The 26,620-nt window shown below is 38.2% G+C and overlaps 1 protein-coding gene across 2 annotated transcripts in view; it reads left to right on the forward strand.

The window, feature by feature from the left end:
* ARHGAP24 (Rho GTPase activating protein 24) overlaps positions 1-26,620 on the forward strand; it is a 757,722-nt gene that overhangs the window by 234,932 nt on the left and 496,170 nt on the right. The window contains exon 1 of one of the 2 annotated variants that reach the window (XM_059375179.1): positions 12,775-13,138. The exons of the other annotated variant lie outside the window; for it this stretch is intronic. The gene's annotated coding sequence lies outside the window, so the exon portion shown is untranslated. Of the gene's footprint in view, positions 1-12,774; positions 13,139-26,620 lie in introns of those variants that run through there. 2 annotated transcript variants of the gene reach the window in all.

The following is a 26,620-nucleotide window of genomic DNA, read 5'->3' on the forward strand; positions in this document are numbered from 1 at the left end:
CTAATTGGAAAGTTGGAGAGCATCATGTTTTCTTGGGTCAGATATAACTGATACCTGAATGAATTTGTCAGCTTTTCAAAGAACATCTTCCTGATTTTTGCTTTTGAAATCTTTGTCTTTTCCAGCATTTGCCACCAGTGTACATATTGACTGCATTGGCCACCTTGGTTCTATAATGTTGTATTTTGGGGACTCATGAAGGTCAGGGTCTCAGAGAGCATTTGGGAAATGAACGAGATGGGTGTTTTCTGTAGGTTAATGTGGCAGAGACTTGATGGAAGATGTCCAAGGCTGAATGGTAGGAATAATAAGAGCCCTCATTTGTTACATGTGTTCCCTGTGTTAGGACTGTGGTTTTCAGTTCACATGCAGTAATTCACATTGTGTTCAAAACAATTCTGTGGAATACCATCATGACACTATAAGTCCCAGATGAAGAGGACACACCTATGAGATAAATAGGGAGATGGGGGTTGACATCTAACAAAGAAATAAATCTGGTGGACAGAATGACAATTAATAAGGACCAAATAAGACAGACTCCATTATCTTACATATAATGGTAGGAGGTCAGCCAGCAAGTGAGGAATAAATCATTGAAGCAATTGTTGCCAAAGACTAACAAAAAAATAAGGATCTCTGGGCAAAATCCATGGTTCTTACAGAATAGGTGGGTCGGCTTCCTGTTGGAAGTTCTAAGAAGTCGTTTAGCATTGATGACTGTTTTGCAGTGGATTATTCCAGCTTCTTTGCCCACCCTTTACAATTCCAATGGGTGAAACACCTATTAAGATTCTGGTATGTGTGGTTTTCTAGATCTCATGAAACCATAATATTAATAGTAGTCCAGATTGCATTGTACATTGAACTATGAGCTTTAAGCACTTCCATTTTTAAACAACCCTCATTATCTCCAAAGGATCTCAAATGCTTGACAGGTTCGTGAGTATATTGTAAAATGTTTGAAACTTTGTACTTGTAATACACAAATATCAATATAAACATTGTTCATGCCAGAGCCTTTGTGTGCTGTGATATGAAACTAGTGGTCAGACAGGAGGGCAGTTGAAATCCTCTTGGAACATGAATATATTGAAGAAGACTAATGAAAGACTAATTGATACTAATAAGAATTAGGCAATTTTAATACTGTAATTTGTTCAGTGTCACAATAACAATTAAGAAAAAGAAAGAAAGAACGTTTGAATCTCTAAATTCTATGTTGAAAGATCCAAGGTTAAGATAAGGTTGTAGCATAGGTTGTTTATTAACATTGTTAAAAATAATGATCAAGTTAATTAAAATTGAATTATAATGGTACCATTTAGATAGACTTATAACAGCTATTTTAATGAGTTCCTTTGAAGGTAGCAATAATAAATGAGCTATTTTGAAACCAGCTCCTTTTATATGGAATCTCTTGTGCACATTTCTTTCATGACCCATTGGTAAAACTTTTGTAGCAGGATATTTAGACTGTGGACTCTAGAAATAGCTGTGGCCTTAACTGCTCTCTGGTGAACTGTGTGTACCACTTGAGAAGTGTAGTTACAATCAGTGTAGGTTATCCCTCTCGACACCACTTTTCCACCTTCAAAGAACACTGGTAACACCAAAGGAGAGGGAAGAGTTCAAGGCAAAAGTCACCAATCTTTTCTCAACCACTGGGGACTCTTCATGTCAAAATATTTAGAAGTCTTCTCACGCATGAGTGGTTGTTTAGTATCCTATTGATTAATCAAAGGTATAATGAAGCACTATGACTTCAGGAGTAATTTGTATTCTGTAAGTCATAACTTTTGCATACCTAGGGGAAATATTAGTGAGTTCTTGTTTGAGTCTTTGATTTTTTTAGTTCTCAGACAAAGCTGCAGTATTTTGTTCTTCTTTTTCCCTCTCTTCTCAGGATTGGGCTGTTGGTATAAGAAATCTGGAAAAAAAAAGTCCCTGTGTTTTGGCAACTTCTTGATAAGTCAATATGAGAGGAAGTTGGAAAAAAAGAGCATGAATTATCATGATGTAGATATCAATACACCTGATACCTACTTGCTCTTTGCATGAGGATGTTTTTCTTATAGTTTATTACAAATTTCTGCTTTATATATTTGTTTTTGTAATTGGAACAAAATGAAGGTAACAGAAGAATGAAACTGGGTATTTATCTTTTGCCCCTGATTCTGTGAATATTGAGACTTTATGTAATGAATAACTAAGGCTTTTTATATAGTAAATAAATCTTGACTTTATTGGGCTTGGGAATGACCAGTGATGTTGGTAAACATTATTTAATGTAGATAATTTATTAATCTCCTTATTGCAACCTTTTAAGTAAGTAATTCATTTTTTATTTTAAAGCATCATGATTGCTCAAAAACCACACAGAGTTCTGAAAAATACCCATAGGTTGAGTTATTAAGGCTCATTAGTAGCCCAATAAGGAGTTATTACACAAATGTGTCATGGTGTCGTAGGTTGTTACAAAGCTGTGTATTCATGGACACATTAGTTTACATTTGAGCATAGTGTATATCACCCTGGAAAGGGCTATTTTTGTAAGTGATCCCTGTGTCTATTAAATTAAAAGTGCAATCATAAAGTAACTAATCTTAGCTCCATAAAATGCAAATGCAGTTTTTTTACCTTTTTTTAATTTTTAAGATTTTATTTTTTTATTTGACAGAGGTCACAAGTAGGCAAGAGAGGCAGGCAGGGAGAGAGAGGAGGAAGCAGGCTCTCCACGGAGCAGAGAGCCTGATGCGGTTCTTGATCCCAGGACCCCGGGATCATGACCTGAGCTGAAAGCAGAGGCTTTAACCCACTGAGCCACCCAGGCGCCCCAGATTTTTTTTACTGTTAATGGGTTTGTTGATATATATATATATATATATATATATATTACAAAGTTATATGTTTCAGAAACATAAGCAGTAATTACAAAGTCAAAATAGATATAGCGTGGGTCAATTAATTGTACTCACATTGAGAATACTGAATCTTTGGCCTATTGGATGTTATGTTTAGAAATCATTTTCCTTGGTGGGATACCTGGATGGCTCAGTCAGTTAAGCGACAGCCTCTTGATTTCAATTTAGATCATGACCTCAGGGTCCTGTGATCAAGCCCAAAGCACTCTGTGCTCTGCATGGAGCCTACTTAAGATTCTCTCTCCCTCCCCCTCTGCCCACCCCCAACTGCAACCCTCACTTTCTCATCATCTCTCTCTCTATAAAAAACAAAAAACAAAAAACAACAACAACAAAAAATAATTTTGTTTGCCATCTTGTCTCAGAATATGATAAACTATTAAAAGGAACTACACGTAGACAAGGCTAAATTTAGACAAGGATTTTAGTTCTAAAGCTGACATCTTTCATCAATAAAATTAAAGAACGATATTGCTGTAATCTTTCTATTGAAATATTAACATAATATTTCATCTCAAAAATTCTAAATTAAAATTATCTTTATGTCTAAAATGTAACCACTTGATTCCAACTTTTAAAAAGCACAAGGTGGGGTAGGGATGCCTGGGTGGCTCAGTGGGTTAAAGCCTCTGCCTTTGGCTCAGGTCATGATCCCAGGCTCCCGGGATTGAGTCCTGCATTGGGCTCTTTGCTCAGCGGAGACCCTGCTTCCCTTCCTCTCTCTCTGCCTGCCTCTGCCTACTTGTGATCTCTGTCTGCCAAATAAATAAATAAAATATTTTTAAAAAAGTTCAAGGGGGACATTATGAAGAATTAATAAGTCATTTTTCATGTGGAAAGTAGCTTAGTCTTAAATATTTGTCTTACAACATAAATTTTATAAAAGTCTTATAAAGACTTATATACTGGACATTTGTACAGTGATCCTCCAAAAGGAGAGGAGAAATGGGGGGGGGTAACTTTTGAATTGCTTCATAAGCAATTTAGAACTTCATAAGCAATTAAAGTTAGAGATTAAACTGAGAAGACTTTGTTGTTGTGTCAGGCTTTCCCAGTATAGTGTGCAATCCAGAAAATATTTCAATGTTTGTAAGCTGATTTTTCAGAAGATTTGATACTATCACTAAATTTCTGTCATTTGTTTATAAGTAGTGAGTGTTTTTTCTGTTATCATACAACTCAATATCAGAGATTCTGTGCAATGCCTGCTTAAAAAAAAACTCATATGGTAAGTATCTAGATAATATTTCCATTAAATATGTTCATTGTCTTCTAGTCTATAAAACAATGCATTGGAAATTTTAAAAAAATGAATGAGCATAAAGATAAAATGTCAAAATGTCTTTACATACTGGTTAAAGTCAAGGCTAGCATCTGTCTAAAGCAATGATATTACATTACCATACGAAGAATTTAGTCTTTGGTTTATCTGTGAAGATGATGGCAGTAACTTTCAGAGGTTACATATGAGCTGAGAAGAAAATTCTATATTGTGGCATTATTTCTGCATTACCTTAGAGGGTAAAGGATAAATGTACTCAAAACATTTTTTATTCACTCATTCTCAGTGGTTGAGTATAAATTTCATGAAGGCACAGATGACACCTGAATTGACATTGCATTTTGCACAGGCCTTGCATTTGGGAGATGTCAAACATCTTTGGCCAGTGTAAAGGAGCCATCCATGTACATAACAACTGGCTGCTTTCTCAGATTTGCTCATTCCCCCCAATATTATTTTTCTTAAAAAATTTCCAGCATTGAGCTTAACTACTCACTTTTAATTCCATGTATAGTGCTATAGTATCCACAGTTGCTTAAGGGGATTTCGGTAGAGATATGGATAAAAATTTCATTGATAATGAACATTATGTACTGCTTAAAATTTAGGCTTTAGTCTTTAGGTTCTGAGTTTCCACCCAGCAGGATCAGTAGAAGTCCCCATCCCCACTGAGCCTCTCACCTACCTCTCATAGGATATGGGGATCTTATGTCGCCTCCTTGGAGTTATTAATATTTTCTTGCCACATATCTCTGTGTCAATGTCTGCTCTCTTATCTGGTGGCTTTAGTCTGCCCCGGGTTTGGACTTGGAAGCTGGATTTGATCTTGCTGTGGTTGTAGATTGCTTGTACAGATGCTGAACACCCCTTGCTCCCAGCGGAGACAGGAGACGCTTTCTCTAGCTGATCTTACAATTATTTTATTGGGCTCCCTAAAGAGTGATCCCATTCTCTGTCATTTGTTTGGTTTTGAAATCCCCTTTCTTGAGGAATTTGGAATCATTTTCTTCAAGTTTGAGGACCCTTGAAGGGACTCATGTGATGTCCCATCCAAAAGCATCCTTCTTCCTTGAAAATGCATCAGTATCCTGGGCTGAAGTCTTGGGAATTCAGTTTACATCTCATGGGATGATTTCCACTAGAGCCACTTAGCAGTTTCTTTTGCTGGGGTCTATATTCATGAATAAAGGCAGAAAGTCCTCCACTGAAGCGTCTGTGATGGATGGAGAAAGCTCAGGATTTGCCCTCCTTAACCCCAACCCCAGTTTAGACCACCTTACTCCCAGCCTAACTTCTCCACTCTTGCAAAGTCAGCCTTCACAAACTTGCTTGCTGCTGTTTTAAATCTTTGAAAAAGTTAAGAAATTTGAGAAAAGAAAATAAAGGAAGGGATGCTTGGGTGCTCAGTTGGTTAAGTGTTAGCCTTCAGCTCAGGTTGTGATCCCAGGGTTCTGGGATAGAGTTCCACATCAAGCTCCCTGCTCAGTGGGAAGCCTGCTTTTCCCTTTGCCTGCCTTGCTCCCCTTTGTTGTTCACTCTTAACTCTCTCTCTCTAACAAATAAATAAATGAATAAAATCTTTTTTTAAAAAAGAAAACTGATGGAGAAGATAATGACCTTGTAGTCTTACTACTTTTTGTCTGCTAAATAGCCCACATCATTAAAAACTGTTAATTTTAATTCCAGTGTAGTTAACACACAGTGTTATATTAGTTTCAGGTGTACAATATAGCAATTCAACAATTCTATACATTATCAGCTCTCGTCGTAAGTGTACTCTTTAATCCCCACCCCGCCCCCCCGCCCTGCAACCACCTCCCCTCTGGTAACTGCCAGTTTGGTCTCTGTAGTTCAGAATCTGTTTCTTGGTTTGTCTCTTTCTTTTTTGTTCCCTTTGTTGATTTCTTTTGCTTCTTAAATTCCACATAGGAGTGAAATCATATGGTATTTGTCTTTCTCTGATTGACTTATTTCGCTTAATAGTACACTCTATAGCTCCTTCCAAATTGTTGCAAGTGGCCAGATTTCATTCTTTTTTATGGTTGAATAATCCCATTATTCTTTATCTTTTTTATCCATTCATCTATCAATGGACACTTAGCTGCTTCCATATTTTGGCTACTGTAAATAATGCTGCAATAAACATGGGGTGCATGTATTCTTTCAAATTAGTGTTTTTCTCAATAGTCCACATTTTGAACTGAACTTTGGTCATTTTCTTCTTGGGATATTCTCCTAGTTTACTTTGAGAATCTTTTAAAAATTACATTATTTTTATTGATTTCCCAGAAAGTTTATGTTTGGTAATTTTCCAAATGTCAAGGAACTAATAATTATCCCTGACTCTATTCTTTACATAATCAGCCTCTGACTATCTTTTCTATGTCTTAAAAAGCAAAATTCTAATTTTAATTTTTATCAGTTTTACTTCAAGATCTTAAAAAAAAAACCCAATACTCATTTCTCAGAAACTAATTTTCAAGTTTGTAAATTATCTAAACCACTTGCTGTTCTTATGATATTTCTACCTCCTTTTTGGCCAACTCACTGTTCATTAGCATCTCCAACTGAAGGTCAACATAGAGACAAGAGGGATAGCAGTTATTTTATTATTTGTTAGAAACTTGAATAAAAGGTTTGGTAGAAGAGGACATTAAAATTGATATTAAAAATAATATTTAAAATTGGTCTATAGGAGGATTACATTCTTCCTTTTCATCAAAGAATGTAATGATAACAATTGTTGTCAAGTACTTGACCAGTATAAATGACGTGAGAGAGAAAAACTTTGCTGTCCTTGCATAGGAAGATGTTGCTTCTGACACATAAGTGAAAAGAGTCCGGAATTTGAACTCAAATGGCCTAGATTCAAGTCCTTCATTAGCTTATGTGATCCTGAACAAGGCATATATGGTGTTTCTGCTCTTTCTTCTGTAAAATGTAAATAATAACAGATTTTTCTTGGGGCTGCTACAATGAAGAGACATCACATAAGGAAGGCATTTCAAAAACTATAAGGGATATTTCTATTATTTTATTATTTTTTCTCATTATTAATATGTTAATGAGTTTGACGCATTTATACTTTCTTCCTTGGTTTTCACACAAGGTAGTTTACTAAGTTGATGGTTATGTCTGTACTCTGTAACACTAAAGCATTTTATTCTCCCTGATAACTCCACTGGTTTTAAGTGACATAGAGTAATGACCTCAGTCTCAGGTCTCTAGTTAATTAAGATACAACTCAATCCAGGAAAATAACATTTGTTCGCTATGGGAACACTTGTGCCTAGTAACCATGTTCATTGGTAGTCTTAATAGGTCAGTTGAGTATCTTGACTCTTTATTTTCTATCACAGAGTCAAAAAGCCATAATGAAGTTCTTTTATAAGTTTGAAATTATCTGAAACTAGGTAAAGCAGGCAATACGGAGAGGAAGAAGAATGGAAAAGGAGGCAAAAAAGAATATTACTTAAAAAGCTTAGAATATGATGAAAACAGGATGAAAGGAGAATTGCCTAGACAAATGATAAGGCTTAGAATATCCATGACATTGCTATTAGACACATATAAAGGACCTATTGATAATTTACTTTCTATCTGCTTGAGTATAAGGCATAGGAAACTGTTTTTAAAGTTACACTTAATTAGGTAGCCACAAGTAAGTGATTCTTGGGACAGAATTGTTTTATTTCAGCGGCAGTATTTAATGTTCTATAAAATGCAAACTTAATAAGAAGATTCTGACATGAGAATGAGCTTGCAATCCACAAAAAGTTATGGGTATTGAGAGCCCATTTTGCTGTTATTCAGGTACTCAAATGGAATTAGATTTTTAAATACTTTAAGTGTCATCCCAGTTTTATATTAAGATCTGAGTCCACAAGTGGGAAATTGCACATCTGGAAGAATGTTTCACTTTATGGATGTGTATGTGTGACATGAGTGTGCATGCTGTGAATGTGTGTTTTTGTGTGTGCACGCACGCTTGAGTGTGGGCTCGTATGAGCATGGACGCCTGTTCTCATGGGTGAGTAGGGAAAGGAGAGAGGATTTGGTGAGCTGACATGTGAATGATGGGAAAATGAGTCAATCTTAGAGAAGTTGTGAGTCAGCAAGCACAAGCAGAACTCTAGTAGTAAGCGAGAGATTTAGAAATGGCCACTGAAAGTATGAAGCAGGACATTTTTCTGGGAGCTGACTGGGGGTGGGGGGATCCTGCATATCTTGGAAGGGAGAGTTTAGTTCTTTAATGGAATCCAGTAAACTCCCAAGTCTCAATCTAAATGGTATCAAAGAAAACCATTTTAATTGGAAAGTGTGATTTGAGTTTGGGGCCCAGGAAAAAAAGCTTTACTTTGGTTAGTAATATGATTCAAACTGTTATATAGAACAAATATATAACACAAAGAGGTGAAGAGTCACTTAGATATATTAAAAATATTAATAATACCTACCTCTGAATGGTGATATCATGGCAATTTTTAATTTCCTTTTTATGCCTTTTTGTCATTACTAGTTTCATGAGTCAACATATATTAATTTTGTAATTAGGCCAAAAGAAAACAACAAGAAGTACCATTTTGAAAAAAATTTTTTTTTAATAATTTTTTAATGTTTTTGTAAACATATAATGTATTATTAGCCCTAGGGGTATAGGTTTGTGAATCACCAGGTTTACACACTTCACAGCGCTCACCATTGCACATACCCTCCCCAATGTCCATTGAAAATAAATTTAATCACAGATTCTTTTTCTTTTGGGGTATGATCTAATCCAGGAGTCTAGGGGATGATGGAGTGTGACATAGGCTACCACCAAAATATATGAAATATGAATATGAAAATATTGAAATAAATATGAAATATTTAATGAAATAATGAAATAAATATGAAATAAGTGTATGGTGATGGCTGATATTATGCTCCATGCAGGATTTAAACAGCGTATAACATGCTTCACTTTTAGAGGCCTTGACTGGGGCATCTGAGTCGCTCAGTTAGTTAAATGTCTGACTCTTAGTTTCAGCTCAGGTAATGATCTCATGGATCATGATCTCATGGGTCTTGGGATGGAGCCCCCACATTGGTTCCGTGCTCAGCACGGAGTCTACTTGAAAATTCTGTCCCTCTGCCCCTCCCCTCCGTCACTTTCTCTTTATAAAATAAATAAATAAGTCTTAAAAACAAAACAAAACAAAACAAAAAAACCCTTGACTGACAATAGGCCTTTGATGAGATGAAATTACAGAGTCAGAAAGGACTCTAATACCTACCATATTAGCCCCTCTCTCTTTTATACTTTCTCTCCTTTATTATCTTTCTCATCCAGATTTAGCTGGATTTTTTTGGTCTCACCATTGTAATGTAGTAATACATCCCCTTTCCCTGAATCATGTGATCTATAGTTTTGGGGATGGTAGGCATGAAAACTCCCTCAAATCTCTTTCAGCCTTGTTTAGTTAAGACAAAACTGGACTTTCTCAAAAAGGGACTTCCACCAGGAAAGAAAAAGAAAAAAAACAAGACCAGACATTTTGAAATAGACATGTTTTAAAGCACAGCCTTTAAGCCTCTATCTTAATACTGAAATCAGATCTTGGCATGTTCCAGTACCCACACAAATTCTGCATTGTTGGTGAGAGCCTGAAGGAAATGTTAGGATTTTGGCAGTTGTTGACTATTCAGTTTTGTTACTATGTTTTTGCCCTCTTAGGAATGTATGTTTTCCCAAAAGAAAACATAATTAAAGAGTCCCAGTATCTGATACTAACAGACAAGTGGGTAACCTGACAATACATACTCTATGCTAAGATCTTCAAAGAATCTGGAAAGGAATCTGAAATTTTTCAGGAAAACTGAAATTTTTCAAGTGCAAGTCAAGTGCATCAAAACACATTTAAACCTCTATGTGTTTACTTTTTTAATTTTACAACTTGAAATTTGTACCTCTTCATTCACTTTACCTATTCCACCCTTCCTCCCTTCCCCAAGTGGTTAATAGTTCCCTTTGATTTAGGTACTTGAAACATGAAGCAAAGTGATGGTACAAACTTTTGTTGAGGTTCCTCTAACTAAAATCAGCAGCCTGACAGAAACAGCACCCAGGAGGCTTTGTCCATGGATTCTCTTCTTTCCATGGCCCTGGCAATACTGATCCTCAAACTTGTCGAAATGCAGTGAGACCATTATTATCTTCTTTCTCTCCTTCAGTTCCTCTTTCTTCCCTTCCTATTGTATTTTGAGGTCCCTGAAATCCCCCTGATCCTAGAGGCATTAAACTTCTCCCTTGTAAATCAGAGGTCCCTCATACTCTATCTGCCTTTAATGCTGACTTTCATAGACCCTTCTTCTGAGAGTATTTATGACTTAAGAATCTTTAGGAAAGGTAGCCCTCACTCTTGAAGCATTTGTGGGTTTTGTGGAGTTTATCTCAGGCATGCTTTTAACTCTGTATCAAGCAGACTGCTAAAACTCAACTTTAAGTGAGGCGCTGGGTAAGTTCTCACTAGATGTTCTGGGAATTGAATGACAGATACCATTTTCCCTGGGGTCTGGATCAGTCACATCAGCATGATCCTTTGGTTAGAATCTTTCACATCTCTGCTTAAAAGTTTCTTTCTCCTCTAAAGTTGCTATAATCCATCTGAGAGATGTCTCCCAGTCCCAATTAATCCAGAAGTAAGAGAGGAATAACAGACCGAGTCCACTGAACAATCAAGCATTTTCTAATTCAGGTTATACTCCGTTGTAATGAAGGTCTTTGCTAAGTCTCTAAGGGGCTTCTAGAAAAGGAATACAGTGACCCTTGTCTTTCTGCAGAGAAGGGAGGGGAAAGCCCTTGGCGTTGGTAGGTATACTCCCTCCATGCTTAATGCTCAAGTAAGAATCTTCCTATCCTTCAGTTGTGCTGTCTATCTTAAGATACTCACACACATCACACATGTCAGTGAAGTGACGCCAAATGGAGAGTGTGGGGACAGAGTCAGGAGATGTGAAGGGCAAGGCTTGGGTACAAGGCTGTGTCCAGGGGCATGTCTTAACCTTTCAGATTAGAAACTACCCAGTAACCACCCGGAGTTTAATTTTTTATAGTCTTGAGTCTAAATTGCTTGGGGGTAATAGCTGTTAGGTCCTGAAATAGGTTACTAATGTGATAGTTTCCTTGTCTTTTTTTAAATGTCACGATCTTGAATCATACTTATTGACACTTGTCTTCCTGAGGCTTTTGAGTCCATCAAATGGGTGCAGATTTCATTTCGGTTAATTTCATTGTTTTCTGGCTTTCATCTACAACTACCCATTGGCATTTACCTGCCAGGGTGTAGCTGGAACACATAAGCCATATGGGTTGATAAAGGTCATGTAGTCCTACCAATTAGAAAATAAGCTACACTGCTTTTGGTTAGGGATTCCATGCACATTTTTAAAAGGAAAATGCCAAGAGAGGTTTTGTTCCTCCTTACAGAAGTTAATTTGATTCATTAAAGGTTTGAGAATTCTCTAAGCCAGAAAATCAGTTTTCAGTGGGCATCAGGTTGGGATGGGGCAGATCACCAAGAAGAAAGACTCCAAGAAAGAAGATAATAGATAAAAGAAAGAAAAAATAAGTGTCTGCATAGACTTTTATTTTTGTTGTTTCTAGATTTGCATGTGTGCTCTTCTTCCGTATAATTGGAAATTCTTAATGAGAAGACTCTCATTTTGTGTCTTAAAGAAATCTAGTGATGATTTTTAATCACTCCAAATTAGAGATCTTTACAAAGCGTTTTGAAGTAATTGAGCTAGCCCTCAAGGTAACTGATTTGTGAGATGTAGACATGAAATAGGCGTTTTTGGTGGTGGCAGAGGAGAGGGGCTTGGATCAGCAAAAATTTTACTACTCTGTCCCTTCTTTCACACTGTGCAATTCTGAGAGCTCTTAAACCAGGATAAGAGGTAAGTGTGCTTTGCGTTTCTCTAAGGATCTAACTAAGGCATGCATCTAAATTAGCATTTCTAGGAATGCAGGTTTAGTGACCCAGGTAATTTGCGTTGGAGAAATAAGATTTTACAGAAAGAGCAGAGGGAAGCAAGTAAAACCTGTGTGTGTGTGTGTGTGTGTGTGTGTGTGGTGGGGGAGGGTTGGCCAAAGAAATGCAGAGCTCCTGGAGGGCAGGAGACATGTATTTTCCACCCTTCTCCGCACCCAGAGCCCCAGATTTGTGACCGAGAGTTATTTATGGTACACAGGTAATGCAACGAGCAATTTCAGCCTAGGAGGGACAGAGGCGGGGCGGCCTCTGTCTGGTCGCGGGGTAGCGTAGCCGCCAGCTCAGTCACTCCGAGATAACGTAGCGGTGAGAGGGTGAGACGCAGGGCCAGGACGCGGCTCCTCCCGGCCTCCCCCCAGAGTGCCGCTCGAATCTTCTGAAGCTGCCAGTTGCCAAATGAAATCCGAAACCCTTGGCTGCGTCTGAGGGCTGGCCCCGCTCAGTTGTTCCAGCCTCTTGTACTGTATATTTACACATTCACACACAATCACTCTTTCTAACTTCTGGGACTCTTTGCGCAACTGCTAGGATTTCTCAAGTGCATGTGGCAACTCAGCCCAGCTCCGGGGGAAACCGGCGGGGCTCCGGAGGGTCTCCAAGGCCCGGGGAGCGGTCAGGACTGCGGCGGGGACACGAGAGGCTCGAGGCCCGGGCGGTGGTGGGGGGAAACACCCACAACTTTCCACCCCAGCCACAGCTCTTACGGACGCTGAGCATTTCCTCCGAAGCCACCACAGCTGCGGAGCCACCAAGTGCATGGGGCGCAACACTTCCCCTTGTTGCGGGAAGTAAAGTACCCGTCCCTCCTCCCTTTTTCTTCTCCTTTTCCTTTGGCTTGTCCTGGGAGCCTTTCTCTTTGGAGCAGCCGCCGTTCGCGTCTGTCGTGTGCTCGGAGCAGGGTAGGTGACGCTACTCGGGGGTGTGCTCCGGGGCCACCGCGGGAGGCTGAGGTGTGACCCGGGGGTGTGGGGGGCTGCAGGCACAGCTGCCGGACACAGGCAAGGGAGCTTCTGGGGGCGAGGAGGGATCGCCCGGAATCCTGAGCTGGTGCAGAGTGTGTGTGTGTGTGTGTGTGTGCGTGCGTGCGTGCGTGTGTGTGTGTGTATGTGTGTGTGCGCGCGCGCCCGCTTGTGTGTATGTTGGGAAAACAATGTTTTTATTTTTAAAAGGAAGAAAGGGTGTAAGCTGGTAGTGTGTGTTTCTGGCCTTAAACATAGATGGAATTAATAAAAACCGTGCAGTTCAGCTCCCTTACTATCCATCCTTCCTTCTCCATCCAGCCCTCACCCCTCCCCCTCTGTTTCTGCTAGTGTCTAATGAGAGTTTCCTAGATGAGAGGCACACAGAGGTAGATTTTAATAATGAACTCTTTTAGGGCCAATGTAAAATAATAAGGAATCTTTGGTGAATTCTAAGCCACCCAAAAGATTTTGTTTAGAAATATTAAAAAAAAAAACACTTTTGAAGACATTATCCATCCTTTCTTCAGTATAAATAGGTAATATGTGTCATTAAAAATATACATGGACTATATTTCTTTTATAAGTCCCAAAATTGAAGGGGAGATATTACTCATCGAGTAATATTTCTTAGAGATATTAGGTTTTCAATATCAACTAGTAATAGGGAACCCAGACTCCCTATATGTAGTCTATTTCTATTTAATTCATTTGAATTAAAAGATAATCTCCAGATAATTTGTGTTTTCATCATACTTTTTGTTACTCTCTCTCTCTTTTTTTTTTTAAACCTTAGCAAGGCATCTTTTCATCTCTTTCTAAAAAGAGGAAAATACATAAATCATGCTAGGTATTTGAAATATAAAAGTTGTAAGGGGTTTGCTTATGCATAAGTAAAACAATGTGTGTTGCTGTGTCTACTAAGGAAGACAAATTAATTGAAATCTGGGGATATTTACAGTACAGTTAAGAGCTTTACTCAATTACTGAGAAGAAGATGGACAGACAGATTAAATACAAACAATCTGTCCCCTGATTCTAATTAGAACTAAAAACCAACCCTTAAGGGCAAGAATGGAAGTTGTTATTAAGCTGGGCATCATAAAACACAGAGAATTAATACAGTAGAAAAAACCAGAAAACAAGTATAAAGCCACATCAGACTCGTTAAGATCTCGCTCTCCCTTTTAAATTTCTTAATGCTTCCTCTTCTCTGGGGACATTTCAACTTCTAAGTGAGCCCAATAATACAATTCCCTTTTTTGTCTTTCTTGAGTGCCTGATTTTTAGGTAAGAAGTCAAGGAATCTGTTCTTTGGATCCATTATTGAATTGTCAGAGAATTCACCTTAGACATCTTGGGGGACTGAATTATTGGCAAAACTTGAAAAAAAAAAAAAAAACTTTTTCTTTCCACTTAAAGGAACTATGTTCTTAGGGGGAAGACCTGTAAGTGGGAATAAGAGATAAAGTATAAGTTTTTCAGATCTGGAATTTAGTTTGAGTTATGTGTAAGGAATATACAACTAGTGTGATAAAAAGGAGAATTGGTAATCTTTTTTTCTACATCTGAAAGGCTGTTAAAACTCACTCTGTTCTTGGCTTTCAACTGTATTATTTTGTTATATTACTTAATCTCAGGGATTTGGGATTGAGAAGTTGATGGTTTCTGAGTAATATTCTTTTGTGCTGTGCGTTCTGGTGAATTTGAATCATTTTGAAAATACAACCTGATAGTAAGTGAAGAAAATCTAAGTTCTCAAGAAAAAAAAAAATCACTGAAGGAGAAATAGCAGGGTACCCTTCCAGACAAGAGTATAGGCTTTAAAGTATAAAAGAAAAAGTGTTCTGGACTTAAATCTCCAGTGAGATCCTTTCACGTTTCGCTTGGTATAGTAATGGCCAAAGCTCTGGGAATTTTTACTGGGCAGGGCTTTATTTACTGTGTGATCTTGGACTCTCTAGGATGGAAGGTGAGGGTAAGGGAAAGGGCGGGAAAGGTAAGGAATGTGCAACAGGTGGTGATAAGTGTTTTGAGTCTAATTACCTTGCTGCCTTGGCCAAAGCCGAGTTGGTGTTTACCAACAGTGCCTTAGTGGTTTTGTTGTGACCTTCTGGCCCATTCAAGTCTGTTTTCTTTCTGGCTTGATTAGTGTCCGGGTTGGTTTTGCAGGGCTAAGAGCCGGCAGAACTGCTTCAAAATCCAGGCTATACATTTTGGTTCTGTTTTCAGTGCTCGAAGGGCTATAGGATCATCTTATTACCTGTAGTTATTTTCCTATGGTATTTTCTGGCTGGTAGTAAAGGGCTGGTTCCTGGTGAGTTGAGCTTATGTAATGTTGATCGCTTCTTTCTGCTATGTGTCAGTTTTCAGGAAAGGTGAGCACTTCAGAAAAAGAAGATGGAGGAGGTGGATAGACCTTGGCTTGGAGGCTCATAGAAGGCATAGCCCCTCAGTCATACTTAGGTTTGGAGGAGGTTGATGATAACAAGGCATCCATTCCACAATGGTCACATTTTCCTGAGGAACAAAAAGCCCCTGAGACTTAAAATCCAAAGATGCTTGTTTACTCTTAAATCCATGGCTAAAGGACTAACATTTCTCTCAGATAGAGAAGGGTATTTAAAAATAAAATTGTAAATCGTCCACTTTGCCATGAAGTTAATGCTCTTCATGTGAAGAGTTCAAGTCTCAGACTGAGTCTTGAAATGGTGACCCATCTTGTTTTTGCTACTTGATCTCGGACTTTGTAAGTTGATGGTGGTTTCAGTGGCTAAGTAGAAGCACATTTGGAAGTGGGGGGGATTGTTCTGATACGATTCAAGGAATGTTCGGTTTTCAGAGGTTATTGTGCACATGTGTGTTTTAAGCAGCATCTACGCCCAACCATGGCATTGCTACAATTAATCTTCATACAGAACAGTCTAGTTGTGTCAATCCCTTGTTCTAAAACCTTTTATGGATCCCGGGATCCCAATTATCCTACAACAGTAACTCTAAACTCTTTAGTAGAGTGACTAAAAGCTATTCAAAGCCTTTCCTTTTTAGCTTCTTCTTCCTGCCCAAGGGCTCCTCATTGTTCTCCCTTCTGATTTTTTGCTCATGGATTTACATTCTCCAGGAATTCCCTTTGCCTGGAAAGTCCCACTTGATTCTTGATGGTCCACTTCAACTGGAACTTTCTCTGGGAGAATTTACCCAATTCTATGCAGGAAAAAGAAATCATTTCAACTTGTCTGCTTCCATGGTACTTTGAACTTACTTTGAAAATTTTTTATTAAAATATTATCAGCAACCAAACGTAGTGAGTCATATTGGTGGTAGAGGACCTACCTGCATCCTTGTGCCCAGTCCAGTGTCTGAAACATATAGTAGACATGTGTTAATGTTTCCTTAATAAATGGGCAAGTGATGAATGAATAAAGTACTGGTGGACTCCAATTTATGCACAGAGTTTTTTCCCCAAGGGTTCCATTTGAAAAATATCTATTTGGACTCAAGATTTCATTTTCACGGGGCGCCTGGGTGGCTCAGTAGGTTAAGCCTCTGCCTCCAGCTCAGGTCATGATCTCAAGATCCTCGAATCAAGCCCCACGTTGGGCTCTCTGCTTGGCAGGGAGCCTGCTTCCTCCCCTCTCTGCCTGCTTCTCTGCCTACTTGTGATCTCTGTCTGTCACATAAATAAATAAAATCTTAAAAAAAAAAAACACCTCAACATTAAAAAAAAAAATTTCATTTTCACGCGTAAGTAACAACACTACAAAATATAATTTGCTTTCTAGACCAGCCCACACATGTTTATTTAATTCCTATAATAGATGAAATTTGTGCTTTTGAAATGATAAAGTGAAAGCAAAGCAAAACAAAAAATGGGATCACCTTTTTCTTTTGAAAAAATAAAAGGTACACTTGAGTTTAAAGATAATAGAAATAGTTCTAATGGATACACATTTTTCACAATTGTTTTTTATATTATACTATAAAATCTGTAATCTATCAAATCCCAGTGGGAGGTCCTGGGTTTGTCTGTGAGGAGTAATAATGGAGTTAAATTTAGAGATTCTACTGCCTGTGGATGGGCAATCATTTTAATTAATCAAACAAAATAGGAATACTAATTTTGGATATTTAATAATTATCTTGAGTGCTAGTGCTTGAAGGAAGTTGGATTTAATTAAAGGAGAATGCAGAGGTGGATGGAGAAGAAGAAATTCAGAGGGACATCTTTTCTCATGTTACTGATTTTTACTTTATGGATTTTCCTTTAATCTCATTTGGGCACTTAAGCCAAACCCAAAGATTCTTCTGGAAAAAAACTGGTCTTACTCTATGGTTATTTCTGCTGCCTGACCTAAAGAAGGGGATTGCTCTCCATTTGAACTGAAATACAAATGGGCTTCATTTCACTTTCAGAGCAGTGATGGCTCTGGCACTTGTGTGCTTCTACTGTTTGGCACATAGATAATTTTTCAATCAAGGAACCATTGTGCTTGTGTTTTAGTCACCAGCGGGGGACCCCAAACTCAAATTGTTCCTGATGTAGCATCTCTTAGAAGACTAGAAGAGCAAGCATTGATATTTAAGAGTAAGAGTCTACTCAGTTTTCTAAATCTTCCATGCATTTTTATCAAATCCTATGACCAGAGCTTACCTATCCCATTCACCTGACAACACATTTTTGTTATGTTGTCTTCATCAAACCGTGCTCTAATGCAGTGCCCTAGATTTTCCTGAGTCAACATAAAAGAGATAGGATGCGTGGAATATATAGTGACATTTTTTGTTACGTATTTCAGTATTTATTACATGAAGATCTCCATAAATTCATTTTTGCTTTTATTGCTTTAAAAAGTGTGCCTCTTGTGATTAACTTGTTTCTTCTGTTAGAAGAAAAGAGACTAAGAAATCACCATGTTTCCCAGTTTGGCCTGTCACTCAAGAAGCTCAGAGCTAAATCTGATGCTTAGTTGTCTCCTGGTCAAGGTCTTCTTATGACATAGTTCACATCCTTTTATGCACCTATCATTCCATACCCTTTAACTAAGTTAACTGAAATTCATTATGGAAATAGATTGAATTACCTTCATTTTGTATAGTTTTTACTCTTTTTAGACATGTAGTTAAATATTTATAAATCTCTATCTTGTAACTTCAGTTTAGTATTTTAAGCCAACAATTTTTCCAGGTGTTTTTTTTTTTTTTTTTTTTTTTTTTTCTTGTGTGTGTGTGTGTGTGTATGTGGTTCCTAGAAACATTGGAATACTGTTTTTATAATTTCTATGGATAAAATAAACTCCCCCTAAATGTTACATTTCTTGAAAAACTAAGGAGTCATGTCTGAATAAATTTGAAAATAGATATTGAAGATCAAACATGGGTATTTTTTTCAATACATATATCACAAATCAATACCAAGTTTTCCCTTGGGGATATTTCTGAGAAACAGAAAACTTTCTTTTTGTTACAGATGAAACCTGTCAGTAAATTGAGACTTAGCCCCATAATTCAGGTTGTTTTCTGCCCACCGCATTGAGTTTTCAGAAAACAAAGTAGTTTTTCAAGTTTCCTGGTGGGATGAAAATAGCTGTCATTTTGTCTTGAAAGTTTTTTTTTTTTCCTTTCTTTGAGTCTCATAGACTCTCATAATGATAGTCACTCTAATGAATTAAGTACCTACTAAGTACTCCACAAGATTCTTTTACATATATGACTTGTAATTCTTGAAGTAGTTAGAAGTCATGAGTAATTCCAGTAATAATATCTGTTCTCTCTAATTCAGATATTATTATTCCCTAAAATGAGAATGTTTAGGCTTGGAGAGATAAAGAAACTCACCTAAGATAACTTAGAAGTGATAGAGAGTCAAGAGCAAAAACCATGTCTGCCTAAGTCCGGATAGCTGACTATTTTTATTATATTATCTCCCTCTTGGTCTTCTTCTCTTCAGTTGTTAATTTTAAAGTCATAAAAATCTGTGTGTTTTAGAAGTTTGATGTACAGTACAGACCCTGGTCTCAACATGGACTCCGTGAACTGGCTTTGGAAATTTCTTATGGCTTTTTTCAGGTGATAGTATTCTTATGCTGATTTGGCACCCCCGGGGTTGGTTACCACTACTAAGGTTGTCCTATGAGAAAAGAGACTCTAGCAACCTCAGACTGTTAATTGAATCTATCTGTAGTGATCAAACTGATCAGAGAATTTTCTGATGAGAAGTAAATAGAAAAGGTATGTTCCATGAGGTTTCAGTTATCTGTCCCCATGACTTAATTCCCATATATGGAACGTATATTTCTGGAACTCTGTGACCAAGAGGTGAAGGTGGAGGAAGGGGAAGATGCAAGTGGTCAGTGGTCTGAAGGCTAGAGACCCAACTTAGGAAAGCTGAAATGTAGCAGGAGAGGGTGACTTTTCTGGAGGGAGCAACTATGAAGGGGAGAAAAGTTGAGTTGGTGGTATTACTCACTGGGCACACAAAAGTGAAATGAGCAACAAAGGAAGTGATTCCCAAGCCAGTCTTTCTCAAGGAAGGACATTCACTATAGGAATTGTTGAACTGCGTCTCACTCCTCTTTGCAAGACTCAAAAAGGACTTCTCCATTCTTCTTGAGGGGTTATCTTTGATTGTATCATTGTTTCCCACACAATGGTTTAAAAATGTCTCATATGAAGGAACTTGTAGCAAGAAAAGATGAGCCAGAGAAGTTGAGAGAGCCTGATGTTATCTTGTTGCACTATGTTTCATAAACCTAGAATTTAGCTACATGAGTACCACCTTCAGAGTTTCATTTGGTATCCAAATCCTATTATGGTTTAACTGTTACTATAAAATATTCAATGCAGTTTTGAGATTTTTTTTTTTAAAGATTTTATTTATTTGTCAGAGACAGAGGGAGAGAGAGCGAGCGAGCACAGCAGACAGAGAGGCAGGCAGAGGCAGAGGGAGAAGCAGGCTCTCTGCCGAGCAAGGAGCCTGATGTGGGACTCGATCCCAGGACCCTGAGATCATGACCTGAGCCAAAGGCAGCTGCTTAACCAACTGAGCCACCCAGGCGTCCCAAGTTTTGAGATTTTATATAAAGGCATCTATGGGTATACAAAAGCCCTCCGCCTTCTCACAATTGTGATTTGCTGATTAATAACTTCATCTTTTGGTAACAACTTACAATTTCATCATGGAATAACTTTTCTGTATCTTTGGGTTTAGGTTCAAGTTGGCAGATTCCATGGTGGAGCATTGGTTTTTGGTCCCTAAAGACAGGCAAAAGCCACAAGGAATTGTCTGGTTGAGGAGTTCTGAGAACTTCTACACAACAGATGGAACTGCCAGAAAGGATGGATGGGAGAAGGAACATAGTAAGGTCATAGGATAACCTGATATCCTCAGAAGGCAAGGAAATAAGAGAAAGAGCAAATCCAGAGACAACACTGGGAACTAGACGCCAGTGGAAGGGAGGCTGTGTATGGTGTGGCAACTGAACATTTGGTGTCTGTCTAATAATAACAATTATTGAAGCCTTACTATGTGCTTGATTATGCCAAACCCTTGTCATGGGTCATTATCCCTTTTAATCCTCACAGCTCCCATGTGGGCAGGCCCTATTATTATCGCTCTTTTATAGATGGGAAAACTGAAACTTGGAGAGGCTTAATAACTTTTACCAAAATCACACAGCTAAGTAGTAGATCTGGGATTCAAAACGGAAACATCTCACTCTAAGGCAACAATCTTTGTCATTATGCTCTAGAATTAGGCCTCTGTTCCAACATGGCTCTGATGTGCACAAACCTTGTGACCCTGGGCAAGTTGTATTAATCTTCTTGAACCAGATTTCCTCTCTGTGAATACGGGCATTTAATAATACCCACTTCAAAACATTATCATGGTTTTTTAATTTATGGAGTGGGAAATACTTGTAAAGAGACTGGAAAGGTATCTGGCATCTGATATCAATGCATGTTAACAGTTATTATTATTAAATTAAGTGATGAACATGGGACTCCTAAGCAGTACTTTTCAAGCAGGGGTTCTTGATCAGTGTTCATGAAATCAAGTTCATGAAATCAGTGTTCATGAAATCAAGTTCTTTTTAAATGAAAAAGAATAGAAAAAGATGCAATGGAATGGAATGGGGAAAAAAATCAGGTTTTGTCATATATAGTAAAAGGGAGAATTGTATCATACGTTTTAATATCTGTTTTGTGTATACATGCATCTCACACATTGGGTAAAAATGAAAAAAAATATATGTTTCTGATTATTAACTGTCCAAAAAAAGGTATTTTAAAAAATCATTTAAAGTAACATTTTTCAAAGTATGGTTCAGGAACCAGTAGTGTCAGTTTCACTGGGAACTTGTTAGAAATGCAAATTATTGAGCCCCACCTGCACCCATTCATGTATGTTTTAACAAGCCCTCCAGGTGATTAAGGACAATTATGTATTCAAAAGTGGTATTTGGAATTCATGAAAAAATTAGGTAAGGCTATATGTAAATTATTTAAGACTGCTTAAGAGCACATGTTGTATTATATTGACTAAGAATTTAAATTTTCCGCAGAATGCCAGCTTGTGCTGTGTGACTTGTTTTCTGTACCTGTTTCCCCAATTTTTTCTGTGCTGCCTGCTCACAGCACAGGTGTGTAAGTCCCATATATCCTGTGCTTTCTTCTAGCTCTCTAAGATTAAAAGTTAAAATTCTTTGTAAGTAGCTCTGAGCCCTGAATATCTAGGTTGTGTTCAGTTTGAACTGTTTTAATGATAGTAGTCCAGATGCCTAACAGCTGCAAAATTAGGAATTAAATTAAGAGTCCATAAAACTGCACTCAATATTTTACTAATGGAGATATTTATTTTGAAAAGCACAAGCAAATGAGAAGACACTGATGATCTCCTTAATGTAAAACTAATACTGATGATAAAAAACCCTTTTGGCAAAAATGAAAGTGATATAAATTTTTATCCTGGAATATTTTCCCCCTCTAAGGAAACAGTGAAGGTGTTTAAGATATTTATGTATTGTATGACATTACTGTTAAGAGAGAGTGAATGCTATTGCATTGACTGGTCTTTCTTCATTATGGTGTTTAATGTAATTTATTGTATTTGGTTTTCAGTCAGAGGGTGTGTTGCTCTAAAGACTTAAAAATATACTCTCTGAAAACACAGCATCCAAATTCACTAGAAAAGACTTGAGGACTTTCTTTGACATAAAAAGAAAAGAGGGATTGCTCTTGGGTGGCTCAGTCAGTTAAGTGTCTGCCTTTGGCTCAGGTCATGATCCAGGAGTCCTGGGATCCAGCCCCCCATAGTGCTCCCTGATCAGTCGGGAGCCCTGCTTCTCCCTTGCCCTCTGACCCTCCCTGGCGCTTTTGCTCTCTCTGTCTCTCCCTCTTGCTCTCATTCTGAAATAAATAAATAAAAGCTTCTGAAGAAACAAATATTCCTTTGGATTTTAAAAAAGTAGTTTTTCAGTGTTTAGTGATGTGTGAAAATATTTTTCAGGACAAAAGTGTCAGGAAGAATGAAAGTTTCCTTTCTGGCTCACCGCAGGTGAAATTTCATGTTTCACAGTAGCTGGAGAGGTATTTCCAAAGATCCTGTCCTGCTTTGCATTCTGTGGTTGGAGAGGAGTGGAAGTGGAAGAAGAGGAGGAGGTTGTGGGCTGGATCCTGCTTCTGGTAGTAATTAGCATCTGTGAACTCAGGCAAATCATGTCGCTCTTCTGGACTTTAGTCTCCTTCTCGGTAAAATAAAGGGCTTGTAATAAATACTTTCTAAGGTTGATCCAGCCCTGAAGAAGTTTCTGTTGCTAAACAGTCATGTGTTCCTTTTGAGCAGTTTTGGTAAGAATATGGCTACGTGTCTATATTGGCAGGGCTTAAAAGTATGTTTGATGTTATGGAGGAATGAGGATCTGGAAGCCTTACAGATTGATTACTTGACAAAATTTAGCTTGACCTTGGCCTTGACACATTTCATATACCAAGGAGTTAGTTTTCATCAGCTGTGGGATTGGGGGCATAGGTGATACCACTCACCAGGTGGCATTTGAGAATGTCTGAGGATGTTCTCAGTCATCCCAAAGATAGGGTGAATTTGTATTTAGTACCCAGGGGTCAAAAGTGCCACACATCTTGTAATGTGTGGGCCAATCCCTCACTACAAAGAAGCTTTCCTCCCAGGATGGCAAGAACATTGCCATCAGGAACCAGCAAATAAGTTAAAGGATTCATCGTTAACTTCATTATTTTGTGAAATTGTCTGGGAAATTGGAAATGAATTTGTTGTACACTTTCTGTGGGTTCAGTGCCACAAATGCAAACAATATCTATTCTTGGATGACAACTGGTGTTTGTGATGCATGGGAGAGAATAGCCTCCAGCTCCCTGCACTATATATTGACTATGCAGTAAGAAAAGCAATGAGAAAGCCCAGCTTTGTTAGTATGGTGTGCAAATATAACTTGAAAACATACTAGGAATAGTTGCTTTGAGTATGAAGTTGCTAGTTTCCTCATGACAGCCATATTTTTTAATGAAATGGCTATAGAAGTTTCCATTCAATACAAGTAGACATTTCTTGGTTCCAAATAAATGTTCTGATGAAGACAGTAAAGGCATAGATCTGATTCTTCATGATGAGAAATACCACCTGCCTAATAGTTCTATACATGACGTTACGTGACACGAGCACTTCTTACCCTCTAGCCGCTTCAGTCCTTGGGTTGGCCTCGCCGTATTCCAGGTTAGGTTAAGGATGGAATCCATTTAGCAAGAGTGACTCATCCAGGGCAACCTCCAGAACTTTGGTAACATTTTCAAATTTGATGTGAACTTTGCTTTGGAATCCCTTAAATCACAGGATCAGTTTATTAAAATTATTTCATCTTTTTAATCTTCTTGCACTTGTCAAGTCCCTGGTTTGTTAATGTGATCTGTATACTTTTAAACTAATGCTTTATCTTCAGTTCTTAGACACAGTGAATAGAGAAGGAGTTGGATGGATAAAACTGTTGTCGAGCAAACCGAAGCCAACTTGTTATTTTCTAGAAGTGAAAGGGAACCCCTGCTTTTCCTTTCTTTTGTCAACCTGGGACTTAATACCTATAGGATAAGGGGGAAAGGGAAGTGAAGTTGAAATGTGTGACTTTTTTTTCTCATAAATTTGGTAAAAAAATTTAGATTTCAGGAGAAGGCTAAAATTACAGAATCGAAAAAAAAAGTCTTTTTGGTTACCTTTCATGTTCATTATCCATGCTAGACCTCCATGATTAACAAAAGTTACATGATTAACAAAAGTTACATGCTACATTCCCCTTGGAATGAATTTTTTAGACATCAGAACAAAAACCCACTTAGCAAACAGCTATAACCATTCTACCTCAATTTGATATAGAAAATGAGTTGAAAGTGATGTAGATGATTTGGGGTTTGCCTCAGAATGTAGAGTCAGGGATGCCTGGGTGGCTCAGTAGGTTAAGCAGCTGCCTTCAGCTCCAGTCATGATCCCAGTGTCCTGGGATCGAGCCCCACATCGGGCTCCTTGCTCAATGGGGAGCCTACTTCCCCCTTTCCCTCTACTTGCTCCTCTGCCTGCTTGTGTTCTCTCTCTCTCTGTCAAAGAAATAAAATTAAAAAAAAAAAAAAAGATTACAGAGTCAGGACAAGGCAGATGAGGCTCTTGGGTTTTGGGGACCAGTTTTCCTACCCCACTGCCCTATTCCCCAGAGGCCCTTGTCACCTTGAGTTCTCTGAGACAACTAACTACAAATGCCAGCCTAAGGAAGCCAGTGCATATAATGAATTACTTCCTGTGTTCTGTAAGGAGAAAGGGACTAATTAAATAACATCCGGCAAAATTGAGAAAAGAGTCACTCGTGATTTTTGGTGTTCAGTTGTTCAGGTGTGGACTTGTGGCTGAGAAAAGAACAAGTGAATATGTAATTCTAATTTTAAAAAGCATTTTTACTGAGCCCACATTCACCCCTAAAGGCGGATGAAAAATGTACCTCATTAAAATCAAGGTGTAATTTATAATATTTTCTGGTTTTAGTTACATTTTAAAACTAATTCTTTGTGATGATATTAATTACACGGAACCCATTTAATATGAATGTTCTCAACACACGGTAGAGTCTCATTCGATTCAGTCCTCAAACCACACTACAGTTGCACATTCTTCTCTTATATTATGCTGTTCATATTTTTGAGGAACAGTGACATAAGTAAGCTGGTGATATTAAATAGCTAAAGGATTTCATGCAGCAAACAAAACCAAGAATTAACAAAAAACTGGTTAATCTCTTTAAGTGCTGCCTTACGGAGTCAGATAATCACAGAAGGTGAGAAAATGGGATGGGGGAGCTGGAGAAGAGGCTTCAGCTCAGGGCAGCTGCTGTGGAAAGCTGAGAAACAGGGAGCCTTCTTTCTGTGCCTTGCTTTTATTATCTCTCTGTTTGCGGTCCCATCCTCTCCTGTTTAATTTGAGGAACATTCCAGGGAGTATCCTTAGCTTCCCTGTCGTGAGTCTGTGACCGGGGCTTGAAGGCTCTGAAGGACTCCTTCGGAAACAGGGGAGGACAAATAGAGCAAGCTGGCTGGGTAGCCCTTGGCTCAGCTGCTTGAGATGGACTTTTCCGTGGGAGCAGGTGAGACCTTTGTGCCACTGAGCCGTGGGGTACCAATGCCCACGTCCTCATGCAGCTTTGCAGTTAGTTCTAAAGAGTGTAGAACGCCATCTCAGAGAAGTGGGGGTTACTGCTGTATCTCAAAAGAGAGAATGCACTAAATGCTTGGACTTCCTTCACCCCTTTGCATAAGCCTCTGTGGTATTACATCTGGGACTTTGCTTCTAATATATTTATTTTCAAGCAAGAATAGCATATTAGTGACTAGGGATAGTTCTTATTTGTTTCGCAAAGAACCCTCTGAACAAATGCATAACAATAATAACAGTGGCATACTTTTTGCCACTGTTTTCTGTTTGTTTGATGGAATAAAGGTTTTGTTAATGTCTTAGAGCCACTAAATAAAACAAAATTATATTGAACTATTTGGTGGAAATGCCAAGCAATTAGTGCAAGGTATCATTAATGAGCTGTATTATTAATGTGAAATGCTAACCTAATTCAGAAAGAGTAAATGATATGTAAAGGTCGTATTACCATGAGCCTGGAAGGGGCAGGGAGGGAAGGTAGGTGTAAAGAGACAGAGAATAAGTAAATACACATGTGAGGTTAAGGTGGAACGGATTGGAACTGCTGGTGATGTTTCCTAGGAGTCTGGGACGTGCTGAGTTAGAGTTGGTGCTGCTGTTCGTCAAGGTTGTCAGGGAACAGACTGCTTAAGGGATTAGAGATTGATTCCTGATACCAGTGTTGGCCCATAAATGGTAACCAGAATAATTAGGACTGTGTTTAC

Source organism: Mustela nigripes, chromosome 1 (assembly GCF_022355385.1).
Source record: "Mustela nigripes isolate SB6536 chromosome 1, MUSNIG.SB6536, whole genome shotgun sequence".
In the NCBI taxonomy this organism is placed as follows: domain Eukaryota; kingdom Metazoa; phylum Chordata; class Mammalia; order Carnivora; family Mustelidae; genus Mustela; species Mustela nigripes.